Source organism: Centroberyx affinis, unplaced genomic scaffold (genome assembly GCF_046629955.1).
Source record: "Centroberyx affinis isolate AG114_WGS23_722 - 3 ecotype Tasmania unplaced genomic scaffold, CSIRO-AGI_Caff_v1 ptg000158l_1, whole genome shotgun sequence".
Classification (NCBI taxonomy): domain Eukaryota; kingdom Metazoa; phylum Chordata; class Actinopteri; order Beryciformes; family Berycidae; genus Centroberyx; species Centroberyx affinis.
The window spans coordinates 61,196-68,847 of NW_027278855.1; the positions used below are offsets into that span (position 1 = coordinate 61,196).

Consider the following 7,652-nt stretch of genomic DNA (forward strand, 5'->3'; position numbering starts at 1 on the left):
AGGTGTGTGTTTATAGAGTATTTTAAAACGGCTTCGAACGCGGCTCAGCCAATCATAATCAAGGACTGGAACTATCCGTTGTATAAATGGGATTTTGAGACCAAATTTAGAGTATAGAATTTTGCATTAAGAATTAGAATTGTGAAAATTGTCTCAAAGCAGTCGAAAAAACAAATATAATGCTGGACAACTTCCTGTATAAGAGATGATTTTGCACTATGCACTGCACAGTTATTATACTTATGTCAAACTACTTACACGCTGTGTTGTTTTGCAGAGGAAGGTCAATCTCCGCATGGCCCAACTCATTGCTGCTGATGCATTTGACACTGGTGTTGTGGTACTCAGTAGTCGACATGGTGATGGTGCTGCTCACTGTTCGGACGCCTCTAGAGCTGCTGACTGAGTAGTCTGTGAGGGAGGCCACCGGCCAGATGATCGGCGGCAAGGGAAACCCCTGACTGATGCACACACAGGTCAGGAGCTCTCCTTCAACTATACACTGGGAGCCGTGTAGGAATTTAGGTTGAGCTATAGGAAAGACAGAAAGTAAAGGAAAAAGAAAGAAAAAGGGAAATAAGTAAGAAATAACAGAAAAAAAAAAAGATCATCTAATGTTAAGGAAACAGCTTGCTAGCCCGTATAGTAGGGATGGGACGATGTATCGAAATTCAATATATTGCAATATAGAAATATGACAATAGGGCAGAAAAACTAATCTCAGTATTAGCTACATTTTATTCTGCTGTAGTAATCACAAATGAGATGGCTTGACCATCACGATTTCACAAGCCCTCCATCGAAATCATATTATTTGCACTTTGTAATGAGATTTTGAAATTGCTGTTTACATTCTCGTATCAAATCCGTACTGTATAGATATGGGTTGCTCAAACTGGGGCTATGCCATGCTGACATAATATTGTCGATACTCAGTGAAACTAATAGTATACTTACATTTTACTGTTAGAGTAAAAGTTGTCTCCACAACGCTGTAATTGTAAACCGCCACACATGTGACGATGGCACTGTGGTCATGTGCTTTGGGAATAAAGTGTAAAATATTTCCTGTAAGCCACTGAAAATCACCGGGAAGCGACTCAGAGCGCCCGTCAGCATTTGTCCATTTCCAGTGGATCCTTGCTGTACCAGTGCATAAAATACTGGTAGAGCAACTCAGTGTGGCATTTTTTCCTTCCGTCAGGGGAGGAACCACAACAACTGGCCTTTGGGTTAATGCTGAAAATAAACAAAACAAGATTATCACCTGCTGTGATCAAGAAACACTCAATTTGCTCATGCTTGTTGCAACACATGTGGTGACAAACCGGGCTTAACCAAACTTTAAGGCATATTCAACATTCATATAATGTTCTGGGTGTAAAATATTGCATGTTTTTTTCAGCATAAGATGTTATATTCTTATTTCCATGCAATAAAATGGATCCCCATCAAATAATTATCAAATGTTTACTCACCAGATACTGAGATCCGAACCCTCTCTGGAAAAATGTATGACTGATTACATCTCCATTCTAATTTGAAGCCATACTCATACTCTCCTTGTGGAAGGCCATGTAGTTTAAAAGTACCTTTCCTCTCAGATTCCAGATCCTGGACAACTTTTTTATTTACATGGTTGTGTGGATCTCCTTTAAACCAAATCTTTGTATAGGGGATGGGGATTTTCTTTGTTGGATAGGTAAATTCATATGGGATCATGATGCACTCACAAGACTCCACTGTAATGTGTTGGGTAACGTTGATTGAAAACTCCATGCTGTTAGTAATTTCTGCCCAAAAAAGCAAAATTTGTACAATTTCAGTGATCTATCCAATTTGGGCTATATTCATTCATATTATACTGCAGTGTAGAATATAGTACATCAAACCTGTGACACATTGACTCTTGAAGCTGCTGGCCCTCATAAAGAAGCAGAGAAACATTGAATAGATCAAAGTCAGCATCCTCTTGCTTTGGCCGAACTGGGGTAAAATAAGTAAAAGTAAATTAAATATTGACAACTGATCCAATCTTACCTTGTATTCATTGAAAGAAATAAAGAAATACTATATATCCATCTCTATTCTCTACTTGACATTCAAGTCAGACAATATTTCAAAGATGCAAATGATTCTATCACCAAAATCTGATTATTTTGTAAGCAAAGACTAAAAAAATTACTAATATCCTAATAATATCAGTCCACAGTGTGTTTTACTTTCATGCCAACAATCATTTGTAAAAGTAGGTGTCATTTTTTGCAGATCGTGGATATTTCATTTCAGAATCAAACTCTTGTAATATTTCCCAGTTCAGCTCTACTTTTTAACTGAACTTGTTTTAATGTAACAAAGTATTTATTAAAACATACTGTTATCATAACACATTTGTGACAGTAAATATTAATATTTGCAACTTGTGAACTCACCCTTCAATCCCCCGTTGCAGATGTTTTTTTTTGTTGAGGTCAATTCCTATTTACCTACTGGACATGCAATCGCATTAGATCTGCAATGATGATTTCTTCGGCGTTCTTCTGCTGTTGGTTGATGATTTCTTCTCTGCGTTCAAAGCAACAGGTGGGGGAAAAATACCACTTGTATTTTGTTGGATATTACAATGAATCTACAGTAAATTCACATAAAGAGCCACAAATACACAAAATATTAGACAAATTGCAAGTGCTTACAGATCTGCACATAGGTATCTTTGTGTCAGACTGTCTGTTCTGCGTGTCTATAACTACATGAGTTTAGAATAGTGATGGTGCTATTTTGGAATAGCGTATTAGGAAGTGGTCATTAACAGGAAACACTGCAGCTACCAAGAATCTAGTCATTTCGCTATGAACATGAAGAAATGACCTTGATAGGGTTTTGGCATTATGTCTTCAGAGAAGCACTTCATTTGGGAGCAGCTGACACAATGAAATCCTATCTGTGTTGTGAGGTGTAAAAGGTAAAAAAAAAAATAAAAAAAAAATGTGTGGTGACGTTTGCCTGTTTGTCTATCATGGAAAATGTTTCTACCACAGGCAGTTTTGCCAGCCACTGGCCACAAGTGTGAAGCCTCAAACCAGAATGAAATAACAAAGATTTGGGAAAGTACCTATATCTGCATATGTTTTATGCATGGATTTTTCAAAGCAGAATGAAACCATCACCCTCTTATTCTTATACAATGCCCCTTACTCTTTGATATCATATGGATATGCAGCAACATGAAAAAAAACACACAGCAAAAGTGAAAAACATGTCTGTGACTCAAGATTCAATACTTTATTGCATGTTAAAAGAGTTGATTGCAATTTACTGCTTGTTAAAAACAACAAGACAACCACATATAAACAAGACAATCAGATGTTTATTCAAATACAGATGCATACAAAAACATACTTCAAAGTGACATCGCTAAATGTTGCAAACCACCATCTAACAACTACAAATTATTCTATTTTGATCCATATTGTACTCCTTCAATAAAGTGCTACCTATGATTGCACCTATGATTGCACTGGCCTTGTAGTGCTAGAGTTCAGGTGCCACCGGTTATGTACTGTTCCTAAGGCAAGTAGTTGAAAAATGTATACTTTGAAATCTCCTTGGTTGGTGGGGTGAGAAGGGTCAGCGAGCACCGTATTGACTTTCTTTAAGATTTTCTGTCTCAGTATTCATAGCAATACTAAGAAATTATTCTCATTTTGACATACAAGCTCAATCACATGTCTAGAATGCAGCTTTGCGTTTTATGTCACCATAGATTAGATCCTTTGGTTCTCTGGTGTCTAGCTTTGGAAGAACCTTGTTCATACACATTCACACAGAACTGTTCCAAGGCTATAGCGATAGATCCCCTGGCCTGTATGTCTGGAAGCAAAAAAAAACCCATTATCTCATAACATTTTGTGAAATGAGCATTAAGTCTGAAATGCAGATTATGTGCTGTGGACACAAATGATGTGAAGATTAGGCCTCCACCACAAATTGGATTCTGTGACAATAACACAAATTGGACATGGGATTTTCACCGAAAGGTTGGTTAAGGTTAAGGTTAAAGGAATAGTTCACCCAAAAATGAAAATTCAGTCATTATCTAGTCACCCCCATGCCAGTAGAAAATCGGGTAAAGTTTCTTAATCCATTAAAACAGTCCCTGAGAACCCTGGAAGACCATGCTTCAGACTTCAGAAAATAACAGAAAATAACCATAAAATGGCTCCAGCTCTCCCAAGATAATCCAAGTCTCTTGAAGCCAGCAGATCTCAACATTTAAGCCGTTATTTATAGCTGAAATCGATCGCCACTCTAGCTGTTATTTCAAAATACGGCTAGCTAAGTAATGGTGTAAATGGTCTTTTCAAGTCAGTTTGGGATCTGCTGGCTTCTAGAGACTTGGATTATCTTGGGAGAGCTGCATGGAGCCATTTTATGGTTATTTTCTGTTATTGTTTTGAAGTTTGAAGCTTGAATGATGTCTGAAGACAGGTCTAGGCAACTGCAGTTGTTTTGGAGAAAGCTGCATTTGTAACGTTACTTCTTCCAGGGATCTCGGAGACTGTTTTATGGACTAAGATGTCCGTTTTTCTGGCATGGGGGTGAGTAGATAATCACTGAATTTGAATTTTTGGGTGACTTATTCCTTTAATGTTACAGGGTTAAGGTTAGGGTTAAGGTTAGACAACTAAAATAACTATTTAACGTTTGAGATAATGTTACAGTTAGGTTTAGGCAACTTAAACAACTTGGTTAAGGCTGGGGAAAGGCTTTGGTCATAGTTAACTGTTAAAACCCCACCGATTCCACTGGCGGGACCATCATTACAAATGCATGTTGCACACTCAAGCTTTGCTCAAACCCACAGAACTTTATTTTAATTCTAGCCAAGATCCCAAGGTTTCCAAAGTTACCAAACATGTCATGCTGAATTACAGGGAAACGTGTATAAAATGATGCACAAACATCTAGATTTTTTCCATTTCATGTAATGATGCAACCATAAAAAGTCTTGTATTTGAATATTTCACTCAATATATGCAGCTAGAGCTTCAACAAAGTGTTGGAATGAGCAGATACAGAATATGGATGTGACATTGCCTTACACTATGGAAAAAAAAGTATTTTCTAACTTTGAAGCCATTTAAGGGGAAAGTCAGGGTGCAAGGGGTTAAATAAGATACAACTTTTGTTAAAAATGAAAACTTCACTCAAGTTATAAATCTCCCAGCTAGGAATTGAACCCAGGTTGTCAGTTATACGCCCATCCACCACACCCAACCACCTCACTCTTACTTTCCACCACTCTTTACAGTGTCTTCTTCATCCAACCCTTTCATGGTGGGAGCATGTAACGTTATTTATCTTTCTTCTCGTGCAGGTAGACAGTCGTCCATGTCCATAAATTCCCATCCAAGCCATGCATTTTCAGATTGTCTGTGAGGCAAATCTAAACATTTATTTTGTATTTCCTAGCCTCTCATGATATCATCTGGCTTACATATTTGGCTGTCGCTGCTGTCAACAGAATGTAAAAGGGTGAGAATTAATATGTTTTGCAATGCTAACAGCCATACAGAGATACTTGCAGCAACACTAGCTGTTTAGACGTACCCGAATGGTGTGTGCATGTCGTGTGTATCTATTTAGCAGCGGAGCAGGGAGCTCAATTTACTTGGAGAGCACTCAAGGACATTCCCCCAGGCTAAGCTTGTCTTCTATGGGGATCCTTGATGGAAGTAGAGACCCCCTTATGCCAAACTGCCATTGGGCAGCAGTATTATCTATTTCCACCCCATGTGACCTCACTGTTATTTTTGTTTCGGTTCACAAATAGTGCAGCAGTTGTCCCGCCTGTGGCCTTTGGGGATTTATTACATGATCCAGTAATTCTTCTTATTATTATTCTTCTTCTCCAAAACATGGAAATCACTTGTAAAATATGAATGTATATCATGGGTCTGAGCACTTATGGGTAGATGCAAAGTTCACTTGTGTGCATGTTGTGTGTTCAAATGTGCGCGGGTATATGGTAACTTTGGTTTGGTTTGGTTCTGGTGTGAAAACTGACCCTTGCCCTAGTGGATGCCAATCCTCAAAGGACAGCTAATAGGCAGGGGAACAGGAAATGTAAGGATGCATGTGTGGGTGCGCATACAGGCTTGTTTTTGTGCATGAGCTTTTGTGTATGTAAAGAGAATGGATGTCATCTCTAGGCTCGAAGCCATCAAGTTGGAAGCGCATAGAGTAAACTAATTTCCCCCTGAGCTCTGGGATATCTAAACATCACCTGTTGACCCTGACCTACTGAGACTGATTGAATTGAGAAGTTGGCTAGCATGTCTGTGTATGTTTGTATATGTGTGTGTGTGCGTGTGTGTGTGTGTGTGTGTGTGTGTGTGTGTGTCTGAGAGAGAGAGAAAGAGAGAGGGAGAAAGAGGAGAGACCTCATAGTGAGGACGTGATTGAGTGTCCACATGAGAAATGATAGTTTGTGAGACGCGTATGAGAGTTGAGGAAGCTACAGCTGAGAGATAGTGAGGCATTTCAATGAAGTATACTGCAGAAGATAGAGACATGGAAAGCTTAATCTAATTAATTCCCCATCACCAGATGTAGGACCATGATAGACACATCTATATCTATCACATCTGTTAGCTGTTTCCATGTGAAAGTTCCAATTTTGGTGTTTATCTTTTTTCTTTTTTTTTTCACTTTTGAACTGAAACTTTACATGGTCTTTTATGCATTTATGTGCTTAATAGGTTCCATGACCACAGGATCCAAACCCTATTTTATAGTTTAAAAAATACATGGGCATCAATGGGATAATAGTTTTTATTAGTTCCTGGAAAGCTTACTTTTTGGAGATTTTCATCTGTCAGCAACAAAATTCACAAAGAGAACAGAGGAACAGAGCTCATACCGGGGTCATCTTTACCCATGACCTCACATACAAGTCTCCATTTCCAGGATGTTGTGCATACTATAAGTGGACCGAAAGAAAGATCCAAGGACCCCCTATTGGACTGTCATCAAATCTCATGAGTCACTGCAAGCTTAAAGTTCACAGCTGTTAATAACCCAAATACTAGGCAGCTGTCCCTGGCACAGCTTTTGCCACTTATCACTACCGGATTAGCCCAGTATGTGACGCGAGAAAATGCAAACCCTGCAAAGTGAAACGGTCAGCAGTTTGCCTTTTGGTCAGACTTTGAGTAAAACATGATGAGTGTTTGGTGACCTGGAGTGCGGTGCTCAATCATGGCATTGAGACGTATCAGATGACAGATTCATTTCTGTCATAAGTCACAGCATTTGATGTCAAATTGTCTCTTGTAAGCTGGCATCACATCAAGGCCCAAATAAAGTTATGCAAACTGAAACGCTGCCATGTAAACCTGCCTCCAGCCACTGTATCAAGTGGGATACCAAGTGTGTGTCCAAAAACGCAACATATTTTGGAGAAGACAAAGGCAGGGTTTGTAGAAAGGGATTTTAAGGCAAATATGCGTTCAATGCTTGGTGGTAAGAAATGTGAGAAAGTGGTCAGAAAAGACCCTATACCTGTTTTAACAGCACACACCCTCTCTCATCTTTATCATAGGAGAGATGGAAACATGATTGCCTGCAAATCAGACAGCTGCAGAAGGGAA

General features: G+C 38.9%; 1 long non-coding RNA gene across 1 annotated transcript; it reads right to left on the reverse strand.

Annotated features, from left to right (window-relative positions):
- Positions 1-266: 266 nt before the first annotated feature.
- Positions 267-1,589, reverse strand: LOC139655567 (uncharacterized). Its single transcript, XR_011696075.1, has 3 exons — positions 1,479-1,589; positions 958-1,239; positions 267-531 (listed from the first exon to the last, which is right to left on the reverse strand). It is a non-coding gene; the product is annotated as an uncharacterized lncRNA (long non-coding RNA).
- Between the last annotated feature and the right edge of the window lie 6,063 nt (positions 1,590-7,652).